The sequence below is a fragment of the Mauremys mutica genome, chromosome 2, assembly GCF_020497125.1.
Source record: "Mauremys mutica isolate MM-2020 ecotype Southern chromosome 2, ASM2049712v1, whole genome shotgun sequence".
In the NCBI taxonomy this organism is placed as follows: Eukaryota; Metazoa; Chordata; order Testudines; family Geoemydidae; genus Mauremys; species Mauremys mutica.
The window spans coordinates 214692015-214717519 of NC_059073.1; the positions used below are offsets into that span (position 1 = coordinate 214692015).

The window sequence follows — 25505 nt, forward strand, 5'->3', positions numbered from 1 at the left end:
GGCACGCACCAGGTAGTGGAAAACAAGATCCAGCCTCATTCTTTTACTTTAGAGCAGATTAGCTAACCTAATTTGTTTCTCAACCACTTATCCCTGTAATATCTTTTTATGTGTGAAATCTTTCAATCATATTACAAAATATATATGGCAGAGTTTACTAGTTGTGTGAAAGCTATAGTTAATATTACCTATAGTTAAAGTGGTGGCTAAGATTATGACTTCCATAATAACCCTGTGATTTCAACAGACTCGCAACTGTCATGATAATGGTGTGAGCTGAAACTTGACATGGTTGCACTCAGTCCAGATGTGGTATGTCAGGAGGATTTGGGGGTGGAGAAGGAGGAATGTAAGGAAAATTCATTCAGCCATTTCTGAGTCAGAGAAAGTGTTTAAGATCTTTTTGTGCACAAAAACAGTTGAACAAAAACATTCTAGATGTGATATCTCTGCCAAGTGCAGTTAAAGAACCTGATCCAACTGAAAACATTTCTATGAATTATTTTTAAATTTTAAATGAAAACAGTTGACGGATGAAGGTATGAAATTAAACATTACCCTGCAGTCCAAACACATGACCTTCTGCTAGTGCATGAGAGTCTGGAAGTGAAACTTTTATTAATGGAAAACCAGATTCTTCACTGCCTTACAGTTCCTTTAGACGGTTTTAAACAAAGCCCATGGATGCAGTCACCAGGGAAAATTCCCCTGGTGTAAGGGAATTCTCCAGATAAGGTAGAGCTATCTTAACAGCTCAATGCCACACTGAGTCAGACCACCTGATGCCCAGTGTGTGCCAGAGATGTGGCTGGGGGGAAAGAGTGTAGCTGGAGGGGGTTGCGCTCCAGCAGTTCTTGGTTGCTGAAACAGCCCCTTGGGACAATAAGCAGCCAAGTGTAAGATAGAGCAGCTCTGATAGGGAAATCAATGACTTCTCACCAGTGAGAGATGTGCACAGATGGGCACAACCGTTTGGCAGCTCTGAACGGGCGCTACACTGCACCATTCCTTGTTGCTAGAGAGCTAGGGGATAGCCAGAGCTGCTCTTTTGCTGTTTGACATGTTTATGTAAAAACTCTTACTTTGTTCTAACTTGTGCTCCAGGATAAAGGCTTGGAGAGAAAAAGGTTTCACCATAAGACAGTGGATTGTGTGTCTGGTGCACTCAAGTGTGGCTGACACAGCATAGATTTGTCTGGGTTGCTCCCAGTGGCACAGCAGCTACACCAATTGTGCAAGACACTACCCCCCCCTTCCATGCATGACCAGTTATGGGGATGAGGGAGGGAATAGTCTTGCTCCATTCACCCAGCTAGTGTCTGGGGGTCATTTTGGAAGAATCCTATAAAATTCCCTAGGGATGAAACCAATAGGGATCTATCGACATTATTCTTTAAAACATGTAGTATTTAAAAGCGACTTATATCCTTGCTATAACATTTTAAAATTGCCCTATGGAATTCTATAGAGGAATACAATTACACCTCTACCCTGATATAATGGGAGCCAAAAAATCTTACCGCGTTATAGGTGAAACCGCGTTATATTGAACTTGCTTTGATCCACTGGAGTGCGCAGCCCTGCCTCCCGGAGCGCGGCTTTACTGTGTTATATCCGAGTTCGCGTTATATCGGGGTAGAGGTGTATTAAATACTAGGGGATGGCTTGAAAAACTCATAGAAAAATTACCATTTACTTTTAAATTCTGTTGGACAAAACAGAAAAGGAAGTGTAGAGAGGAAGCAGGGTCTGTATCCTCCAGTAGCATGTGGCATTACAAACAGGTAGGAGGCTCAGATTCATAGACTCAGATTCCAATGCCAGAAGAGACCACTGTGATCACCTAGTCTGACCTCCTGTATAACACAGGCCATAGAACTTCCTCCAGATATTTCCTAGAGCAGATCCTTTAGAAGAACTGTTGTCAGTGATGGAGACTCCACCCTGACCCTAGGTAAGTTGTTCCAATGCTTTTTTACTCTGACTGTGGAATATTTATGCTTTATTTCCAGTCTGAATTTGTCTAGCTTCAACTTCCAGCCATTAGATTGTGTTATACCTTCTTCGCTAGACTGAAGAGCCCATTACTAAATATTTGTTCTCCAAGTAGGTACTTATAGACTGTAACAGGTCACCCCTTATCTCTCTCTTTGTTAAAATAAGTAGATTAAGCTGCTTGAATCTATCACTATAAAACAGGTTTTCTAATCCTTTAATCATTCTCATGGCTCTTCTCCCTCTCCAATTTATCAACATCCTTTTTGAACTGTGGACACTAGAACTAGACACAGTATTCCAGCAGTGGGCACTTGTCTCTGCTCCTACTGGAGATTCTCCTGTTCATGCATCCAAGGACTGCATTAGCCCTTTTGGCCACAGTGTTGAACTAGCATCTCTTTTGTCCCTCCATCCCCAAGGGGTGGTGGAGTGAGCAGCCCCAGTGTAGTCTTTTTGGTTTTAGTTTAGGTAACCCACTCTACCACCTTACCACCAGTCCTTTTAAACAATGAATCAAATCCTCAGCAGGAGTAAGTCAGTCTGTGCAACTGAAATTAATGGAGCAGTGCAAATTTTGACCAGCTGAGGAGCTGGCTCAAGTATTTGGAAAGTTGCAAAGCCAAGTGCTCCATAACATCTGTACAACACATTTAAAGCCAGAATTGAAGAGCAATAATTTTAATGGTGGAAAATCGTGAGTGCAATAACTGTGGCATAATTCATTAACAGGAGCATGTCAACATGTGCTCTTCCTACGCCCCTACTCCTAACAAAGTGCTGTTGAGTGAACAGCCTTACAGAAACACACTGATTACCATGAATGACTGGGGCTGGGTAGGAAATGCTGGATAATGTTTTTGTGTTTTGGGGGGGGAAATAACCAATCATAATCTGCATTTTAAAAAAATGCATCACCCACTCATTTGTAGGAATGGATATAATCAGTCCTGACTTTCAGAAGAGAGGAGTTATTAATGGCACTTATGCCAACCAGTTCTTCAAGTTTAACCTTGGCATCTGCCTGAGGACTTAGCATTTATGTCCCTTCCAATGATGTGTGTGAGATTATTCTGAAGATGTTTCTTGCCCAAAGAAGAAATCAATTAATTTTTTAAAAAGCACATTACAATTAAAGCTTTGGGGAACTTGGTTGGGCCTTTTGGCGGTGGTGGTGGTTTTTGTTTCTACTTACATTTCATTTCCATTCATTAATTTTTCATTACATAAATTAGAAAAATTTTGAGGAAGAATGCATCCAGATTCACCTCCCATTAGAGTCAAGAGGAGTTTTAGTTTGTCAGAACTTAGCAATGCTAGTGACACTGGTTGGAATAAGAGATAATGTTCTATGGACTGGAACAAAACATGCTGAGAATGGATAAGTAGTCTGAAATATCCATGCTATATGAGTATTCTCCAGTCTCATAAATCCTGGAGAAGAATGAGCTAGATAATTGCTGCTGCTCTCACTATTTTGTTAGCTCTAAGATAAGCTGCATGACTGACTCTTTGCTAGATTCTATTGCAGACCTCCAGGCAAAATTGTCTCATATGTACATATAGCAAAATACCATAAACAAAATACCTGGATTATTGAGCTCATGAAGGCTAAATACCTTTATAAGTATTCCTGTCCATGCCAAGTAAAGCCAAAAATTATACCCATGCTTCATCCTAAACACACCCACACAGAGTGACCAAGGGACAATTCAAGCACAGATATATAACATCTGAATAATGTAAAGCACCTGATTGAAATGCTCAGAAGGTAAAATAATTCAGAACGGGTTGGCTAAAAATCTAGGCTGACATATTCTGACCTTTATTCACTCCAGAATGAAAAACAAGAGAGAAAAAGCACACTGACTGAGGGCCAAACTGCTGCATTTAGCCACTGGCACAGAAAGCAGCACCACATTGTCTTGGGGAGGGATTGCACCTTAGGGGGGCGTCTTGTAATGAGTCTAGCATTAGTATGAAGCTTCTTTTCTCTTTATCTGTTATTCATTTTAAGTTTGTATGGTCCAGTATATGACAATCAGCAACTGGACAATTTTGGATTCTGAAGATCTGATATGAACACCAGGAGTTTTAACATATCCTTTTTTCTTGATCTTTTACTTGCAGTTACTATACGATGAATCTTGGATCAAACAACTGATTTCCAGATGAAGGAGTGTATTGCTGAAGATTGCCATACTAATATCCCCAGGGCATCTGGAATTTTATTCAAGTCCCCAGCTTGACTGAAACCACAATATCCATTAAATCAGCAGAGTTACTACCCAATCAGAGTCCAGATCCAGTCCCATCTGACATATTCAGATTATGAAGAATCTAAGCTTGTGGTTGTTTTTCTTTTGTTTAAAAATAAATTTCTGGCCCCCATCCTTCATTAACCTCACTAGGGTGTTAACTCTAAAGGACACTATCATGTAAACATTATTTAATTGCTGATTACTGTGGCAAAAGGAATGGGGAAGGTGGTGAGAGTGACGCCCACGGGTAGTGGGAATTGCTGTAAGGAAGGAACTGAAGAGAGAAGGGCATAGGAGGGACATAAAGACTGGGAAGAGGGAGAGAAACAGAGAAAGGAGGATGGGAAAGGAAGAAAAATAAAAGGCAAAAATAGCAGGGTGAGTATATTTTCTCACTGAGCGATGCTGAATGCAACACAAAAGTACTAAATAAATAACGATAACATTTATTTACTATCCAAGGGCCACATTCTGCTTCTGATCCTTGTGCAAACCTGCCATTGACATTGTTGAGATATCTGCTGTGAAAATAGACTGTATTCTTAAATTTATACTCCATCCTACAGACCACAATGAAAAATAGAATTTGGCTTTCTCCACAGAATGAAATGGACACGCTCTGTTTTCTGCCTCTGTTTAATATGTTGGGGGGAAAAAACAAATATCCTAATAAATATGTACAAAACATGCCAAGACAAATCCTGCTCTCACCATGGAGTTTTGATGTGGTTGCACTGGTGTATTTCAGAACAGAACTTGGCCTTGGACTTTAAATGTTCATAACTCTGAAAATACTGAATTGATTTTCTTCAGATGTGAATTGTTTACTGCATTACCAGGGACTATAAAACGAGCTGTGTTCAAATGTCCTAGCATCAGCTCTTTTTGAGCTACGTAAGCACAAACATTTCAGTCAGAACACGTAAGCAAAGTGGATTTCTTTGCAGGCCCACGTAATTTAAAAATAGCCAAACTAATTTTGCTGAGACAAGAGGTGGCCAACCTGTGGCTCTGGAGCCACATGTGGCTCTTCAGAAGTTAATATGCAGCTCCTTGTATAGGTACTGACTCCAGGGTTGGAGCTACAGGCATCAACTTTCCAATGGGCCAGGGGGTGCTCACTGCTCAATCCCTGGCTCTGCCACAGGCCCTGCCCCCACTCCACCCCTTCCGCCCCCTCCCCTGAGTCTGCCGTGCCCTCACTTCCCTGCCCCCCCCAGAGCCTCGGGCACACCACAAAACAGCTGATCAGGAGGTGTGGGGAGGGAGGGGGAGACGTTGATCGGCAGGGCTGCCAGTGGGTGGGAGGCACTGAGAGCAGGGGAATGATGACGTATTACTGTGGCTCTTTGGCAATGTACATTGATAAATTCTGGCTCCTTCTTAGGCTCAGGTTGGCCACCCCTGGATGAGACTTTCCAAAATATTCCTCTCAAGGCTGAGGCCAAGCATGGAAACTACACATCCCAAATGTAATTTGTTTGAGGAAGTTACGAGCAACCAAAAAGTGCGGGTGAGACTGGAAACTGTAACTCAACCTTAACTGTAGACAACCATTGTTATTTTCCCAGGTCAAGTCAGCAGTTCCCAAGTCCGGGTCATGGAAATAACTTTAGCAGGACCTGCATGTCCATGATTGGAACTGTGGTTTTCTTCTTTCCTATATCAGCCGTGTTGACTCTTCTCTTTAGAAAATCAGGGGATACCTTGGCAGTTTTTATCTACTTGGTACATTGGTCAGTCAAGCATTCTACCTAGCTGACTGTAGGGAATGTCTGTTAGATCTCAGCCAGATCATCCCAGTCTACTGCCAGATGCTGCAGTTCTTATCTTTCATACTCAGTCTCACAGGCCAGACCACAATCAAAATTACTCTGCTGCTGTTATAGAATTTGTCCATTGGTTCTCCTTATTATAATTATGTAACATTTTTAATGCAGTGGCATCTTCAGGCCTCAGATAGATCAAGGACCCATTGAGCTAGGCACAAACATATAGGCCCTGATTCTGCTGTCCATTCCCAGTCAGTAAAGAGCATAAGCACGTGCTTAACTCTCAGTACATGTTTTAATCCCATTACTTCAATAGGAATTAAGCAAGTGCTGAAAAACTTTGCTGAATTGGAGCCATAGTACATAACAGTCTCTACTCCAGAAGCTTACAGCTGAAGGCCCTGATTTAGCCAGAGACTTAAGCATGGGCCTAACTTTATGCCTGTGAGTTGCTTTAAGTACCTTGTTGGAAAGCGACAAGTGGATGAGACAAACAGTCAAGAGTGGATGAGGCAGAAAAAGGGTATTCTAGCCGTATGGGAAAAACAATGTCCTTTCATTTGTTGACAATTTGGAATTCAAAATTTATCAGCCAGCTCTATTTAGCACTGGGTAGCTATGTGCGCATCCTTAGCCAATCAGAGGCAGTGATCACAACACGTCACCTATGCAGTTTCCAGCACTGTTTTCTTGACCTTACAAGGGGCACCGTGGAGGTTCACTGTGTGCTCATCTTATAGAAAGCCAGGGGACAAGAACTCTTGAGCAGACCCTTCTGGCAAACCGAGGAAAGAAACTGAAGTGCTCTAGCGGAAGACACCACATTGAGTTTAACTCACTAGGAAGAGGGGACAGCAGCCATGCAGCAGCATGACGTGTTTGATGGTGGAGGTGGGGAAGCACAAGGGTAAGAAAATGGAGGTGGCCAAAGGGCTTCCCAAGAAAAAATCTGCCATTTTTGAAGCCTGTTTCTAAAACAAGAAGTGGGAGATGATTTGTGTGCTATCAGGAGGACTCAACAGCAGTTTTATCCTTACAATGATCTTTTGAGAATGATTAGTTCATAATGTGGACTAAGTGTATAGATGTTACGCTCAGTAATGCAACTACAGTGCATTGAAATCAACTGGGTGGCAGTGGCATAACTGAGAGCAAAATCCAACCCATTATATTTTTGCTGTATTGAAATATTAACTGTAATAGCAATGTTGTTCCATTTTAAAAATGGATTACTGGGCATGCATATTTATGGGGCTGTGCTCCCTGAGGTGCATGCACAGAACTCCCATTTAGGCTAATGGGGCTAATACAAGAGCACTGACAGGTAGAGAGACAAATTAATAAGGCGATTTAGCGTGCAGGCTTTCAGTGAACATAGAGCACTTTCATTTAAAAATATAATAATGCTATTTATAAAGCAACCAGCAACAGGCCCTTCAGAGCAAAGTAGGATAATTCCATTATAAAAACTTTATACATGCTGAAAATAAAAATATAATGTAATAATACCAACAAACAGAAGAGAAAGAGTGGGGGACCTGCTTAGTGATTAGGGGGAAGGGGAAGGTCATCTTTTAAAATGAAAGTCTTCTGCTATGTTTCTAAAGTGGGGATAGTAGAACAGATGGACATTAAGGGAAAGTGAGGTCATCATGGGCTAATGGGGCACCACTAGCTGGCTTAAGATGTACAAGGGATGGACAAATTTCAGAAGGCAACTGCCCATCAGAACTGTATAATCTGTCCTAGCAGAGAAGACACAGAACTTGGTTATAATGAATAAATGCAAAGATAACTGTTTATTAAGGCTCTGACTCTGTGGGCCTTTCTGGCTCTCCAGCTCCTAGACTGTCTAACACAGACCCTGCTGCTTAGTGTCCCCACACCGAGTCTCCCTAAGTCCTGGCCTGGATTCGGCAGGCATGGCATGCTGACTGCAATACAAGGACAAGGCTCAGGAATGAGGTCTCCAACACAGTGAGAGCAGACACCATCCAGGGCTGATGATGTTTATTTTGGGAGCTGTTACCTGCCTGATATTTAATGGGTCCATGATCTATACACACCAAACCTCAATGTAAGCAGAGACACAATCCGTTGCAACAGTGCATTGTTGTGTTAAATAAGGAGCTGTTGTGAACTACTGGGTTAGTACATAATTTGGATATTGTTATTCTTTTCGTTTTATAAAAATAAGGAAATCCAGCCACAAAAAGATTGCATGTGAAGCAGCAATAATGGTTTGACAACAGGCCACAAAAGCCCTGAAATGATATTTTGGCAGAAAATGAAGCTGACGCATGTCATAGCTGGACCTTTGATGCGGCGTGGAAGAAACCTTTCACCCCCCGCTTGCAAAGCCTGCCGAAGGGTCAACCACAACTCAAGAGAATGAAAGGACTACACCTGTCGTGTGCCCATGGGGTCCCGTCCTGCCCCCTTCCACTCTGGGCTGAGGATGCAGTTAGTGCAGTCCCCCTGTGCATTGAGCTATTCAGGAGGGACTGTGACCGTGGCTTAAACAGCCGGACACATTACAGCATGACACAAATGAACCTCGTCAGGCAAATGGCAAATTTTAAATATTTTTTATAATAATAATAAAAATAGATCAAAATATTTGAGGCCAAATTTCACCCACCACTTGCATCCCTACAGACCATCCAAACTGTAGTGATTTCAGTGGGCTGTGGATGGGTTATAGGTGAAGGCGGAATTACCACTTCACTTTCACATCTTATGACAGTTTAATGTAAACAGGAAATACTAAAAGACCTGCACAGTCAACATCTTTGAACAGCTACCTAACTCCCAGAAACCATCATGTGTAAAGGTGCTAGGACACAACAGTATGACAGACACCACTACTCTGGTTCTCTTTCAGTGTCTGTTCCGCTAATCTTGAAGAATAGAATCACCCTGCAAGTGACTGATAGCTGGGATGTAAATTGAACACCAAGGGAGGGGGGGAAGGGAGCGTGTGTGCGCGCGCTGGGGGACGTTGATGCATCGCAATCACTGTAGACTAGCAAATATTAAAATTAATCCTGTGCATCACGACTGCACATTCACTATACTTTTCCACATATCAAATCCATAAGTTTGTCTCCTGAGCCAGTGGTTGATTTAGTATCCAGCAAATAACTGATGATGTATTACCTCTCTTGTAATGGATTAGCTAGTTCAACCGTACTTGCCTTTGATGTGATGGAATAAATGACAGCAGTTTTACTAATGCATGCTTCTCTCTCCCCCCCCCCCCATCAAATAAGGCAAAAAGATGTCCCTTAACATTTAAACCCATACAAGAATGTAATACATATAGACAGCAAATGAGTATAATGTTACATGCCATAAAATGTAAGTAGCTTTCTGGTTTGATAGAACGTTGATGTGAGGTACAGGGAGGCTATTTTACAGATGACAGAGGTAATAAATCTAGGGTTTGCCTGCAGCCTCGGACTCAACTGGAAATGCATTAGCTGATGCAAATATTTTTGAAACATGGTGCATGTATATTACAAAGGGTCTCCTCTACTGAGCTGACCGGGTACCAAGCTATGTTGGTGGTGTTACAGCTTTGCCAGTCAAAGAATGATCATATTAGTCATTTTTCAATTCAAAACTGCAAATGGGAATAGATCACAACAGCAGCATCACTATCTCCACTTCTGATTCACGGAAAGGCAATCACGTGTTGACTTCTTTCCTCTGGGCAAGAGGAAGTGTCCAAGTTGTGTACACAGTGGCCCAAACATCCAGCTGCTTTGCTACTGAGCCTGAGTTGTGCCAGGATGGTACACAAGCAAAATGAGACATAAAGTTGGCACCACAGTTTGAGTTGCACTGAGAGTAGCTTTTGCGTGGCCCAGGAACCAGAATCCAGTATTAACTGATATATATAAAACCCCACATCTCGTGTGTGCCCTCAGTATTGTCATGTTGTAACTGCGGTATTCCACCTGGGATAGCAGTAACCAGATGGCACATTGTCAGAAAACTGATTATGGTCCAGGAGTGTCGGTTGTATTATTTAGGGAGCAGTAGTTGTACGTGGACACCCTGTCAGAGGAGCCACGCACCACTGCAAACCAATGTGGGGACTTGGAACTGTGCATAGCGTATGCTGGTTCCACAATAAGATGCTCAGAGGTAGAAGGCTGCCAAGAATGAAGCAGCCAGTGATTTACATGGGACTGTGGGATGGAAGGAGTGGTTATACAGGACAGTAGAGAGGGGCTCTTTTATATAATATAATCAAACAATTTAAAAGATTCAGGGTTTGGTAAGGGAAACGTGTAGAAGGTTAGGGCCTTATCCAAAGCCCATTACAGTCAACAGAAAGACTCACAGTGGCTTCAGATCAGGCCTTCACTCTGGCTCTTATTTTATAAAAAACACATTTTACCCTTTTTCTAGTATAACCCCTGTCTATCCTTGCATGGTACCTATGGTCCCAAGCGACCATTTTCATCAGCAAGGACAACAAATTCTACAGAGTATTCGGGTAACTGTTCAACTGTACTGACCCAGCAGGTTGTATCAGGGCAGACTGAATCCTGCAGTGGGGGGCGGGAGGGATTCAGTTCAGAATTTTGATATTTATTCTGACAGCTTCACTGTCTGTACTTCTGCCATTTTTTCTCCACAGAGGTTTTCCTCGTGAATGCTGACTAGAATCTTTCCCTTCTGCCACTTTGAGGTGAATGGTGCAGAACGGTGCACAGGAATGGGGAGCTCTGCAGTACCGGGAAAGACTGAGATATGATACGTTCATCACATTAGCCACCTTCATGCCCCTGTGGGTGCTTGTCTCAGACCCAGAAGAGCGATACCAATACAGCCCTATTGGCCGGTGCCAAAAATGTTCTACTGAAATTTCATGCAGGGCTGTGGGAAATTTTGTAGTCTGATACTGATCAATGTCCTTCAACTACCACTGAAGTCAATGACACTTGCAAGCACTCAGTACCTCTGTCCCTGTCAGGACAGGTCCTTTGCATACACAGCATGCAGAACTTGCAGGGTTTAGTGCTGTTATTCTGCACCTTTTGAAATGTGCTTAAATAGTCATATAAACTTCATGAACATGTAGAATTAAATGGAACATTTACTGTTTTCATAATAGGGTCTCAGATCAGACAAAGCTACTGTACATACCAGGCTAAGAAACTGGATATGTACCTGGATTACTGGCACTGGCCTACTGAAAGAGGAACTTTCCCTGTGCCAATGTGCTTTACAATATATTCTGCTTAAATGTAAAGGGCCAGAATTTCAAAGGGGCCTCAAATGAGTTGCATGTACAGTTACAGTTCGTGCCCTGTTACTTGTCCATACAAAGAAAAGAATGAATTTACACTAGCAAACTCTGCTTGCACCACAATAACCCAGTCTCCCAGCACAGTTCCCATCGTGAGGAAAGTCTGACACCTTTTATTCTGACATAAGCTGCTGTTGTGATTTGGCCCTCATGCGAAATTGCACAAGCACAAATGGGAGACCCTCTGCAAAAATCTAGCCCCCAGTCACATACAAAACCTTTCACGTTTCACACACATTCAGTGGTATCAGAGGGAACTTACGCCAGATTCTGATTTCAGTCAGATCACTGCCAAGTGCCCACTCACTCAATTTATTTCAATGAGTTACCCAGGATTTACACTGAGGCCTGAATCTGGCCCTTTTGTTTGAACAAAGGTTTGTCTCCCACACACTCTATCTTTCGCCTTCTTCTTAATACACCAGTGAAGTCACAAAGCTAAATTTCCATGGCAACAAACTGTGAGGTCATAAACAAAGGATTATGATTTCACTGCAGCATCAAGCAGATACAGCAGAATTGGGAGGGAGAAAGCTCTTAGTCAAACACAATTACATACAAAAAAATTAACAGCAGTAGCCAAGGGAATACAGAAAATGACCGACCAGACAGTCTGCTCCCCGTACGAAGATTTATTTCCTTTGTTTTAAAAACATTGGTTCCAATGTACATGTCCCCCTATTAACCCCCCCAACCCAAAAAACAAAAACAAGCAACTGCAGTGTAAGGCCTGATCTTGTTCCCATTGAATTCACTAGCAAAACTCCCACTGTCTTCAGAGAAACCAGAATCTCACCCTTAGAATAGAAATATTAGGGAAAGTTTTACTGCACCTACATGTCCTTGCTGAATAAGACCCCGTCCCGCCTTGTCACAAGCCCTCAGTGCAGGAATACTCCCCCATCTCCCCCCCCCGGTAATAGGGATTTTTATCTTTTCCAAATGGAAAACATACTGACTTATTTTCCTTTAATCATCTTCTCAAAGGAGTTGTGACCATAGCCTTAAGCCATGTTTAATTAGCAATTAATTGTTCACTCCCCAGAGTAGTCCCAAGACACTATGTACAACTGGGTGTTCCATGGAGATTGCGCTGCCAATGGCATCTGCAGTTACTTTGTGTCGCAGTGCTGAGCAAAGGGTATTGGTGGTATGTGCTCTGAAGAACCCTGAGGCTCCAGTATGGATGTCTCAAGCTTTACGGAGAGTGATTGTAGGAGAGGGAAGGAAGGAATACCGATTTCCCCGAATGACATGCCCGTTCCTTTGTCAAAACATGGGGTTAAATAAATTGTCACACATGAAGATGTGTTTTTACAGGATGGCTGGGAGTTTCCTTATATTTTTAATAGGCTCTCCTGCTGTGTCTGAGACACGCTCACTGGGACTGGCCCCCATGTGAGGAGCTCTCAGTCACACCACAGCTGTCACGCTATGGTAGTACTAACAGGCTGAATTCTTGTTGCAAAATAATGCCTTGCCTTCTTTAAACAGCTTGGTCTATTTCCTTTCCACATTTATCACTGTCTCGCCTCTCCCAGGAAGTGATCTAGCACCAACAGCTCTTCAAAATAACCCTCTGAAACGTGTGTTGCAAGCACCTCCCTTGGTGAAAGCTGCCATTTCATTTGGCTGCATGTCTTCTGCCTACATCTATAAAATTAAAATCTCCTGTCAGTATGTGTTCCTCCCATGGTAATGCTTCCTTCCTTCCTTCCTGTGTGATCAGCACATATTACAGATTGGATGAAAGAACAGTTTGGGCGGGGTGGGGGGCAGATATCACATATATGCCTCCTAAAGGGGGGTGATTTTGCTTTCTTAGTCAATAAACAGATGAGACAGTGTTAGACACTTATCTGACTGTCACTCTGATTGTGTTTGGAGGGAGGGAAGACGGATCTGTATCCTGAATGGAGAGGAACACTGAGACTATGTGCAGACTTTAGGGCTAAGTTAACTATCCTTTCCTTCGCTTCATCCCGCAGTGCACCTGAGTAGATCAAAGTGATAAAAGTCATTCAGAAATGTCAAGGGGCAAGGCATAGGGCAGAAGTAACATGATGGCTACGATATGACTTCATACCAAAGTACTAGCCAGTAATCCTTGCTATAAACATCTCCCTTATAACCACATCTCTTCCCAACAGCCAGGCTTGGCTCCCAAGGGTGGCTTCACAAAGCATGCTCAGTGCATAAACAAAACCTATTACATGAAATAGCATTCTGGAACTCTGAAAACTGAAGAGGAAATGAGTGAGTGATGAAGCACTGCAGAACTATGAAATGCTACAGCCTCTTTACCATGTAAGGCTCTTTCTTGTTCCAGAAGGTGGAGTGTTTCTCAGAGAAAAAATTCCAGCAGCAGAATGAATACACTGAGGGACCAGTCTTTTCACAGGTTTAAGTCACATGGCCTGAAGGATCAGTGCTTATCTTCTAACAAAATGCTCCTCTCCACTTACGTTAGTGGAAGAGAGCTTACAGCTGCAGACCCTGTTCTAGGATGTGTGTAAACAGGGAAGTAGCAGCTCCATGGCATGTTCCCACATCCCTCTAGCCCCATGGAAGCCTAATTTTAGGCTACAAAACAAACTCACATAAGTTAATGGTGGTCATAACTTGTAGGTGTTTCCCCTCCAGAGTTGCCAAAGAGCCGGAGGGGGCTAATGGATGTGGGCTAGGAAACAGGGCAGAAGCATAATGTCTCTGTGCAGATGACCCATGTCTCTGACAAATCCCCTGACATCAGCTGAATCTACTGCCACTTCTGAACAGTATCAGATGAGTCTGAGTTCCCAGCCAAGGATCAGGTCACACTTTATCATAACCAAATTATTGTCATTCATTCCTGCTAAAAGCCTGGAGCAGGTTTTAAACTGAAATGATTTTTGATCACTGGAGCTCACATATAAACACCCCCTCAACCCCACACACTCCTCACATCCCAAAGAGAGCACCTGAAGCCAGACAGCTCACATCTAGTCTTTGATAAATACATTATTTGCACCAAGTTTCAGCACAGAACAGATTTGTATGGCCACTTTATAATGAACTGCTGAAAAATGGACACTAATCACTTCAACAATACTAGCAGGTGCCACGTCAATTATTCTGTTCAGTGCTGCTAAATGTACCAGATACATGCATGGCAAAAATCCACTTTTAGTGTTCCATCACATACCTTGTGCATGCCTACTGAAGTGTCAAAATCCCACCGGCTAGAACACCACTGCTGCATTACATAGCACAAGGCGGCAGGGAGACGCCATAGCAAAGAGGTTAGGCCCCCTGTTACAGAACGTTATCCAATAAATACTCTTAATACTAAGCATCTAATAGCTTAAAATAGCTATAAATAACACTTTACACACTAATAGGTCCTCATGCAACCCTGTGACATAGATAAATATTATCCTATCACAGTGGGTCTCAAACTTTTTTACTGACAACCCTTTTCACATCGCAAGCCTCTGAGTGCGACCCCCCCTAATAAATTAAACATCCTCTTTAATATATTTAACACCATTATAAATGCTGGAGGCAAGCGGGGTTTGGGGTGGAGGTTGACAGCTTGTGACCCCCCATGTAATGACCTCGTGACCCCCGAGGGGTCCCAACCCCCAAACCCCTGTCCTATCATCTGCATTTTAAAGATCGAGAAATTGAAGGTTAGTAGGTTAGACTACTCCCTCTTCTTCTGGAGTGTGGGGCTGGTACTGGTCAATAAATTATGACACCTCCTGTGCCACTCACCAGCATCCACATCCACTTGCCCCAGGAGGGAGGTAGCAGGAGCAAAGCACCCACTTACTCCTGCCCACTTAGGCGCAAAGTCGGGTTAGACGGCACAGGGGTGTAAAGGAGGTTCTTATTCCCATTAATGCTCCTTTATGGGTGTGTAGCCCAAGTCACAAGCCAGTGTAACGTTACTTGTCCTAAGGTATGCAGCATATCAGAGGCAGAGCTGGCATTAGATTTCAAGAGCTCTGGCTCCCAGTCCAGTGCTCAGACCACTAGGCAACATGTCCCAATTGAGTTCAGTGCAATCACAATGTATCCTTCCCTGCTATTCATGGTCAAGTATAAAAATACCTTTGCTGATGCCCTGACATTTTTTGGTGTGTACAATTTTGTTCCCTTGATAGCCCTATGTTTCTGATCTCTCATGGCTGACAAACCTGGATTTTTTTTTTAAAGCGGTATTCTTTCACTTCCCATTTTCAGGTATCAAAACACTCCCCTCATTTCCAATAACAAAAGTCTATAATACATCTTTCTATTTAATGCTGGTAACAACCTCAAGAGTTTCCTCCACCCATTAGTTTGTTTTACAGACAGGATAAATAATCATTTTGCTATTCTGAGTCCAAAATCAGATGTGGTCTTTCCTTTCCCACATGCTGATTATTGTAGGGTTTATTTGTGTAACCTCGGCTTTGCTGAACTTGTTCTTCTTTTACACTTGCTGGGGTTGAGATATTCTCAAGTCTGATCTTTCTTTCACTGCTCACACTGGTTACACAACTTTGCTCTATAGCAGGGGTAGGCAACCTATGGCACACGTACCGAAGGCAGCACGCGAGCTGATTTTCAGTGGCACTCACACTGCCCAGGTCCTGGCCACCGGTCTTGGGGGCTCTGCATATTAATTTAATTTTAAATGGCGCTTCTTAAACATTTAAAAAACCTTATTTACTTGACATACAACAATAGTTTAGTTATATATTATAGACTTATAGAAAGAGACCTTCTAAAAACATTAAAATGTATTACTGGCACGCGAAACCTTAAATCAGAGTGAATAAATGAAGACTTGGCACACCACTTCTGAAAGGTTGCTGACCCTGCTCTATAGCATGTCTATAGCTTCTTTAATATTTGGAAGATTTACACATTTTTAACCACCTAACAGAACTGATCAAAAATATAAATAAAAATTAATTTTTGATGAAAAACAGATAGAAAATTTGATAATTTTTGTCTCTCATTTTCAGACAAGCTCTGCAATGTAGCCTGTAACCAAAATCTTGGTCCATTTTATAGCAATTTTTAGAGTAGATTATACTTAATTCTTGGCCAGTTTTCTAGTCTCTCCTTTTTTATTTGTTTTGTTTACAATCTACTCCAAATTTGGCAACTAGTTTACAATTTTTGTTGTGCTATTCTAGCATCTTGTCATGTTCCATCTTTATTCAGGCAATGCACTTGGCTACTTTTCGAGGATTACAATTAATATGTTGTTATTGTTACTGAAGACCCTTTAGACTTTGACTCCTACCTATTGGAGAAATTTGATTTGTGTTTATGTATTTGCTCATAATTTAGGTTCTGTTTCCAATCTGTCACTTGTTAAACCATCTGCACCATCTGCAATAGACTTGGCCCCAGTTTGGCGGAATTCTCCTCCTCACAAAATTCTTAAGATTCATACTGCTGACGCTATCAGTGCTTCTCTAACATTTCTGTAGTCTGGCTATCTGGGAGTTTGCATTTTTGATTTGTTGGTGGAGCTGTATCTCATTATTGACACATTGTAAAGAATATGGATCTATGTGAAATAGATTTCAAATGTAAAAACATCACAACTTTTTATGCCTTTGGAATACAACTTCACACAAAGGTTTAGATCAGGGGTAGGCAACCTATGGCACATGTGCCGAAGGCGGCATGCGAGCTGATTTTTCAGTGGCACTCACACTGCCCGGGTCCTGGTCACTGGTCCGGGAGCTCTGCATTTTAATTTAATTTTAAATTAAGTTTCTTAAACATTTTAAAAACCTTATTTACTTTACATACAACAATAGTTTAGTTATATATTATAGACTTATAGAAAGAGACCTTCTAAAAATGTTAAAATGTATTACTGGCACATGAAACCTTAAATTAGAGTGAATAAATGAATACTCGGCACACCACTGCTGAAAGGTTGCCGACCCCTGGTTTAGATCATTCAAGAACCCTGTGGATCATATGCAATTTAAAAGATGGAGGGAATGGGGAAACAAATGTCTGGTCCCTGTTCCATCTTGTGCACTATGAAACTCAAGGCAGGATGTTACTCTATGAGTGCAGTTACAAGGTAGGTGCACATGTGGGTGAAATTAACTGAGGTGTAGGGGACCTGCACAAAATCTAAATATCTCCTCTGTTCCACTGAAGCCCTATTTTGAGGCCACTGTAGGTACCAGAATCCAGCTAGGACTGTAAGTGTCAAAATACCGGGCAAATGTTCTGCTGAGATAAATTAGTAATTTATAGCAGCAGATGATTTGACCTGCCATTTGAAAGACTGTTTTGAGTTATCTGAACAGAAAATGTTGGAAATCTCACAGGAATCTAGCTTTGTGACATTTTCTAGCCCAATTATGTACCCAGCTGATTCATGTAAGTGACTAAACTTTTAATTCGTTATCTGAATGACTCATTGTTCTTCAAAACATTCTGCATTCCAAAGCATCAAGGCCTGGATTACTACTAGTAGAAAGTACCATTGCTTGAAGACTGTTACATGCTTCATCCCTATGCTGAAAGGAGCTCACACACTACCTAGCTGCACTCTCATATTGTTTATAATACACTGGCCTACTGAATTACTCCCCATAACAGTTCATTACTGCACAGAATTTCAAAGAAGTTAGATGATACCTTTCCCCTACTTATGCTTTCTCCTCCTAATCAACGTCATGTGTTCTGAGACTCAAAAAAAGCACCTCTCAGGATGTCAGCTTTTCCCTTTGGTCTCCTGGATACTGAACATGGTACATAATATTTCATTAGGCCTCTAGCTTAGAAGTGCACATTTTTCTTGCTCTCATGATACTCACAAGCGAAGAGAAAAGCCATTGACTCTGTGTACCACAGGTAAATAGAACTGCAGCTGCATATCATTCCCATAAATACACAGGTCAGAATTTTAAACATGGAACCTTTTTCAGTGGATTCAGCATTCTGCCTTTGAATAATGCAGCCTGTAAATTGAAAGTGCCTTTGAAAGATGGCTGACCTTTATATTCTTTATTGTCTTCAATTAGTGTCCCTACATAATTTAATAACAAAGCTGCTATTCTTCCTATTAACTGGATGCCAGGAGGTTCCAAGCTTTTTGGACCTTCTAATCATCCTTAATTATTCTAATAATCTTTAAAATTTCTTCCAAGTTGTTCCCTCTCCCATGTATATTCACGCCATGACTTTTAATTCCAGGCCATTCAATGGTCTTGCCATAAAAAGCCATTTGAAAATTCCTTTATGAAGAGTTTGTTCTATCTGTTTATCCAGTAATTAGACTGGATAAATAGGGATTTCTCCAAATACTGAATCAAGAGGAACCTTTTAGTGGAGATATAAATAGATAAAAGATTAACCCCTTACAGTTTATTAGATTATAGTGGCTGACAACGGTGACACTCAATTGGTTAACAGCTTTCCCTAACTTCTACACATTAAGAAATAGCAGTAAATACATGATTTAAAAGATCTCTAGGCTTTAATGCTTTTGTAAGGTTTCCTGTGCATGGGCTGGTAATTAATTATAGTCTTTCTATTTAAAACAAAACCAAAAAAACCCCAAAAGACACTTTCCCCCCTTCATAATCAGTGTCACTAGGAACTCAAAATCATTTGGGCATAATTGAGAGACAGAATCTCACTTCATGAAATGAATTGCAAAAACCAATCTATATTGATGATTATGTGCCTACCTCTCACTTATACTGATCATCAGAGCTTTCAGTTGTAAGGCTCTGAGTGGAAGTAATTTATGTGATTTTTCAGGATGGTTTCAACTGGAAAAAAAATCACATCTTTCTAGAGTACCACTCAGCTACACATAAAGAATGTTGCAGCCAGTTGGAGAGCCAATTAGACCTGACTGACCTATCTTGGCATTAAAAAAGCCAAGCACAATTAGCTCTGCCCTTACAAGACACACGTTTTGTTTCTGTGCATGCATTTGATTTGGGAAGTTTCACTGTTCATGGGTCAGCGTCATCCTGAGATGAGAGTTCTCAGAACCCAGCAGAAATGATCTCATAATACTGATTTTGACACAGTGAGCAAAACAGAGATTGGCCAAACCAATCCTTATAATAGGATTCCACGGAAATGGCATTTATTTAAGTTAGTTATTTTAAAAGCCACTTCAATTGCCAAATGATTTTGCTTATCACTGAATTAAGAGAAAATAATTTTTGTTTACAATTTCAGTTACTAGCATAGGAAACCAAAATGCTACTGGTTATAGAAACATAGACAAAACAATGAAGCAAACCAAGGAAAACATGGTTTGCATTTTAATACGACTGGAATGCATAAGTGCAAAAGAGCTGATTCATGAGGAATTTGTCCATTTTCTTTTCAAGGCTGTTCTTAATGCACTTACTAATGCATAAATTGTTCCAATGCTCTTTAAGTCATAAAAATCAAATCTGTAGGGTAAGAATTGTTTTTCCTTGTCAAGTTGGGCACCCTGCCTAGTTATAGAAATGAAGACAATCAGCTTCCCCTCACCATGCCATCATGATCAAAGAAACAAGGATATGGAAAAAAAATCCCTCACTGGAATGTAATGTTATTCAAAGCCCTTTACAGACACTTCAAAACAAAGCACAAGTGCCTGATGTATTATAAAAATAGAGTTTCTCTATATACATAACACAGTCTTGGGAAAATATATATATACACACGCACACACGCTCTCTCAATTGGTTAACATCTTTCCCTAATTCTAATCTTCTAAATAATAAGAAATACCAGTAAATATATGGTTTAAAAGATGTTTAGCCTTTAATGCTGTTGTAAGGTTCCCTTCACATGAGTTAGTAATTATTTATAGCCTTTCCACTAAAATATAGATATATATTTTTTCAAGACTGTTTTTCTGTCCAAAAAATGTAGCTCTAGGTTACCAAGAAGACCCTGAGTAAGGGTCAATCTCTCTCTCCTGCCCTGAAAAAAACCCTCACACCTCAGTTTGCAATATAATTGCAATTCTATCGCTGGTTCCGGATTGGTCGGTGACATACCTTCCACTGGTTACTAGGCAACGCTATCAGCAATGCTGCATATGTGCACTGGACATTAATTATCATTTTCTGTTGGTTGTTCTTTTAAAATCTATTTATGTATTTATTTTAGAAGCACGAAACATTCATGACTCAAATTAGAATTTTTGCTGAAAGTGCAGTGTATAAGGACCTTAGTGTAAATCAGAGTCAAACCCAGTGGTTAAATTCACCCTGTGTAGAGGCCCACTATTGAATTCCATCCATTACAATGAGGGCCAATTTTGAAATCCTTAAAAAGGTGCTGAGCCTGAAGGTTCACTCTTGATGTCCTGAGCAAAGTGCTGAGCACCCTTACTTGTCAGTGGCTAAAATGGGAGCTGAAGATGTTTAGCATCTTTTGGATTGGACCCTCCATTCTGAACTCTCTCATAGGGGCATCAATGATGTCTCACTCACCATTCTCTAGTACTCCTGGGAAAAGACTAGATTTCTCAGCTCTCAATTTTAGGCCTATTTCCCACCATTTTCTACTATACAACTTAAAGCACTATTCATGGGGAAACAATCATAGAATCATAGACCTGGAATGGACCTCGAGAGATCATCTAGTCCAGTCCCCTGCACTGGTGGCAGGACTAAGTATTATCTAGACCATTCCCGACAGGTGTCGGTCTAACCTGCTTTTAAAAATCTCCAATGATGGAAATTCCACAACCTTCCTAGGCAATTTATGCCAGTGCTTAACCACCCTGACCAGGAGCGGCGCCAGAGTTTCTGGCGCCCTAGGCAGAATTCGGGGGGTGGCATTTTGTGCGCTCTCCACGGGGCGCGCGGGAGCTTCCAGTTCCACTCCCATCGCGCCGCCGAAGAAGGACCCTCCACCGAAATGCCGCAGGCAACAGCGGCAGTCATTGAGCTGCTCAATTGCCTGCCGCTGTTTTCTGCGGCACATCGGCAGAAGGTCCTTCTTCAGCGGGGCGACGGGAGCAGAACCGGAAGCTCCCGTCAGGGAGCGCACAAAATGCCGCCCCCTGAATCCTGGCGCCCTAAGCTACTGCCTAGGGTCACCTAATGGAAGTGCCAGCCCTGACCCTGACAGTTAGGAAGTTTTTCCTAAAGTCCAGCCTAAACCTCCCTTGCTGCAATTTAAGCCCATTGCTTCTTCTCCTATCATCAGAGGTTAAGAAAAAACATTTTTTATTCCTCCTCCTTATAACAACCTTTTATTTTCTTGAAAACTGCTATCATGTCCCCTTTCAGTCTTCTCTTTTCCAGACTAAACAAATCCAATTTTTTCAATCTTCCCGCATAGGTCATATTTTCTAGACCTTTAATCATTTTTGTTGCCCTTCTCTGGACTCTTTCCAATATGTCCACATCTTTCTTGAAATGTGGCATCCAGAACTGGACACAATACTCCAGTTAAGGCCTAATCAGCGCGGGGTAGAGAGGAAGAATTACTTCTCGTGTATTGCTTACAACACTCCTGTTAATACATCTCAGAATGATGTTTGCTTTTTTTGCAACAGCGTTACACTGTTGACTCATATTTCGCCTGTGGTCCACTATGACCCCCAGATCCCTTTCTACAGTACTCCTTCCTAGGCAGTCATTTCCCATTTTGTATGTGTGCAACTGATTGTTCCTTCCTAAGTGGAGTACTTTGCATTTGTCCTTATTGAATTTCATCCTATTTACTTCAGACCATTTCTCCAGTTTGTCCAGATCATTCTGAATTTTAATACTATCCTCCAAAGCATTTGCAACCCTTCCCAGCTTGGTATCGTCTGCAAAAGTTATAAGTGTACTCTCTATGACATTATCTAAATCATTGATGAAGATATTGAACAGAACCGGACCCAGAACTGATCCCTGTGGGACCCCACTTGTTATGTCCTTCCAGCATGAATATGAACCACTGGTAACTACTCTCTGGGAACAGTTTTCCAACCAGTTTTGCTCCCACCTTATAGTAGCTCCATCAAGGTTGCATTTCCCTAGTTTGTTTATGAGAAGGTCATGTGAGACAGTATCAAAAGCTTCACTAAAGTCAAGATATACCACATCTACTGCTTCCTCCCTATCCACACAGTTTGTTACCCTGTCAAAGAAAGCTATCAGGTTGGTTTGACACGATTTGTTTTTGACAAATCCATGCTGACTGTTACTTACCACTTTAAGAAAATTGATTGCTTAATTATTTGCTCCATTATCTTTCGGGGTTAAGCTGACTGGTCTGTAAGTTCCTGTGTTGTCCTTATTTCCCTTGTTATAGATTGGCACTATATTTGCCCTTTTCCAGTCTTCTGGAATCTCTCCCGTCTTCCATGACTTCTCAAAGATAATCGCTAATGGCTCAGATATTTCCTTAGTCAGCTCCCTGAGTATTCTAGGATGCGTTTCATCAGGTCTTGGTGACTTGAAGACATCTAAATTGTCCAAGTAATTTTTAACTTGTTATTTCCCTATTTTAGCCTGTTCTGATCCTACCTCATTTTCACTGGAATTCACTACGTTATACGTCCAATCACCACCAACCTTCTTGGTGAAAACATGCTGTACTTTCATTAATAAAAATCCAATTAGTACTGAAGGGCTGCATTATGTTGGCATATGATATATGGCAGCACTGATCTCTTGACAGCTGTCTCAGGCAAGCAGGGATATGACGTATTTATGTGAACATCTGCTGTGGTGCAGACAACAAACACATGAAATCATTACAAACAACAACAGGCATCTCACCTCCTTCTCCTTTCCATAGCAATGTTGATGTTTAACATATCAGCACTATCTCTTTTTAAAAGCAGAATTTAAACTGGATACAGTGAACATGAACCACTAGCTACTCCTGTTGCCCCTGTGCCCTCCTTTCCGCAGCAGCACAATGAATTTGGTTGGGGTTTTTAAATTTCCCATTGCTTTCCTGATTATTCAGAGCCTGAAATTGCAAACTATTCCTGCTGAGCATGGTGCTTATTATTGGGACTCGTCTTACTGCTGACAGTTTTCAGAAAGGATCAGTGATTTTGGGTGCCTCATCGTTCAGGTGCCCAACTTGAGACACCTTAAAGGGGCCTGAGAACCCATCCTCTGTAAAAATTAAGTGATTTATGGTATCTGAAACTGAGTAACACAAAAATGGATGGATCCCAAAACATTAGTCACTTTTGAAAATCCAGGCCAAATTTTACTGTGATATACTGTCCAGCTTAATAGGCAGTATACCATCTGCTTCAGAAAACCATCTTTTTCTGCCTTCTTTCCTTCTTGCTACTGTATTGTCTTCATCTATTGGCAGCCTGTATTATCTGTAGCTGGGCATGTACTATTTTTTGAAAATGTTCACTTAAATGCAGTATTTGCTTCCAGGCAGGGGGCATTATCTAGCTGTCATTATCCTGTCTATGGGTCCACTCTCATAGCATACATGCACATTCATTCTTCTAAGAATTTTCAAGAAACACTGTAGGATATATGGTTCTTCTAATCCTCATAAATCTGGAATTACCCCAGTTATGAAGCACAGACATTATTAAAAAGGAATGACTGTGCAACAATCTCCCAAACATCACTGTCTCTGCACGGACAATTTAATTAACGCTTTGTGCATTTAGTTATAATTAGTTTCTATCAATAAAGAAGATACAGATTTAAAAAATTCTCAGACTGCACTAATCAAAATGTATCTCAGCATTGCTACTTGGGGATTAAATTGAGTAACAGATTTTTATCATGCTAGAAGATATGAGAATTATCCTACAAAGCAAATCCTCATCTTCATAAAGGATCTTTGTGCCAGCAACTAAACTAAATTGACTAGAAGCAGCAAAACCAGAGTATGATTACAAATGAATCAATTTGATGTTGGTTATACGATACCATACTTTTTTTTTGTCTTGCACCTTGCTGTCTGAATTAGAAAATTTAAAAAATGGAGTGATGGGGAATTAGAGGATAAACAAGAAACAGATGAATTTTAAATTTGCTACACTTCCTCTTCATCTGCAGAAATACAGCCCAATTCTGATCTCACTTATATTGATATAAATCAGGAGTAACTCCACTGAAGTCAATGGAATTATATGGTCCAAATCCTTAACTGCTGTAAACTGGCATTGGTCTATTGCAAAGTTGCCAATTCTTGCAATTTTATAACAATTCTCCTGACATTTTGCGTTTTTCTTAAAGCCCGTAAGCAATCTATTAGCTAAGAATCTCAGCTTTCGTTTTTAAAATAGTAAATTTTTAGCCCATATACTTGTACATAAAAGTTTTAAAATGTGAATTCTAAATGCAAAGAATGCAAAGAACAAGAACCCCAAATTTGTTTTTTGTAATATCACGATTTTCAAGCCAGTCTCATGAATTTGTGGGACCTGACTCATCATTTTTGAATGAGTAAGGTTAGCAATACTGCTATTGGCTTCTATGGAGCTAGTGGATTTACGCCAGCTGAGGATCTGGCCCACAGCAGGAAAGCCAGTGTGGAGAAATAAATACTAATTAAATTACTGATTGCTTATTTTACTTTCAAATTATTTTATAATAATTGTTTGTACTCCTCGTGTCTGGTTCCTAGCTTCCATTTTAAGAAACTTAGGGCCTGAGGCTGCTCCAAACAGACAGGTTGTGCCATTCCCTTTAATCAGGCAATAGCTGTTGAATCCAGATACAGAACACTGGTGATGCCAAACCTTTCTAAAATGCTACTTTCTACATTTGCAGAATACACCTGGCACTGCAATTCTGTAATAGCAATGGCTGATGACTCAAGGCCAACTGGCTAACAGACAAGCCATCTCTTGAGGCAAGGGGATTAAGGCATACTGAAAAGGGTAAGGCATTTTTTGACCTTCTGCTCCTCTCCTGCATCCCTCTGCTCTGGAAAGATGAAATTCAAACATGACCTTTGTATATTTCTCTCTCACGCACCTGATTTGCACTCCTTAGCAGACACATGGAACAAGTGGAAGTGAGACAGATTCAACAGTTTGAATGCAATTATAGCAAAGGAATGGATAGCTCTTTGAAGGGCACAGAGTCATTCTTCTGCATTAGCAAAACTAGGACAGAATGAGCATATTTACTAACTCCAATGACCTACTTTCATGATGGCTAAATAAAAGGTTGTACTAAGAGTGGG

General features: G+C 41.2%; 1 protein-coding gene across 6 annotated transcripts in view; it reads right to left on the reverse strand.

Annotated features, from left to right (window-relative positions):
* Positions 1–25505, reverse strand: part of TMEM108 (transmembrane protein 108) — a 353527-nt gene that overhangs the window by 42046 nt on the left and 285976 nt on the right. The window contains exon 1 of one of the 6 annotated variants that reach the window (XM_045008166.1): positions 19055–19324. The exons of the other annotated variants lie outside the window; for them this stretch is intronic. The gene's annotated coding sequence lies outside the window, so the exon portion shown is untranslated. Of the gene's footprint in view, positions 1–19054; positions 19325–25505 lie in introns of those variants that run through there. 6 annotated transcript variants of the gene reach the window in all.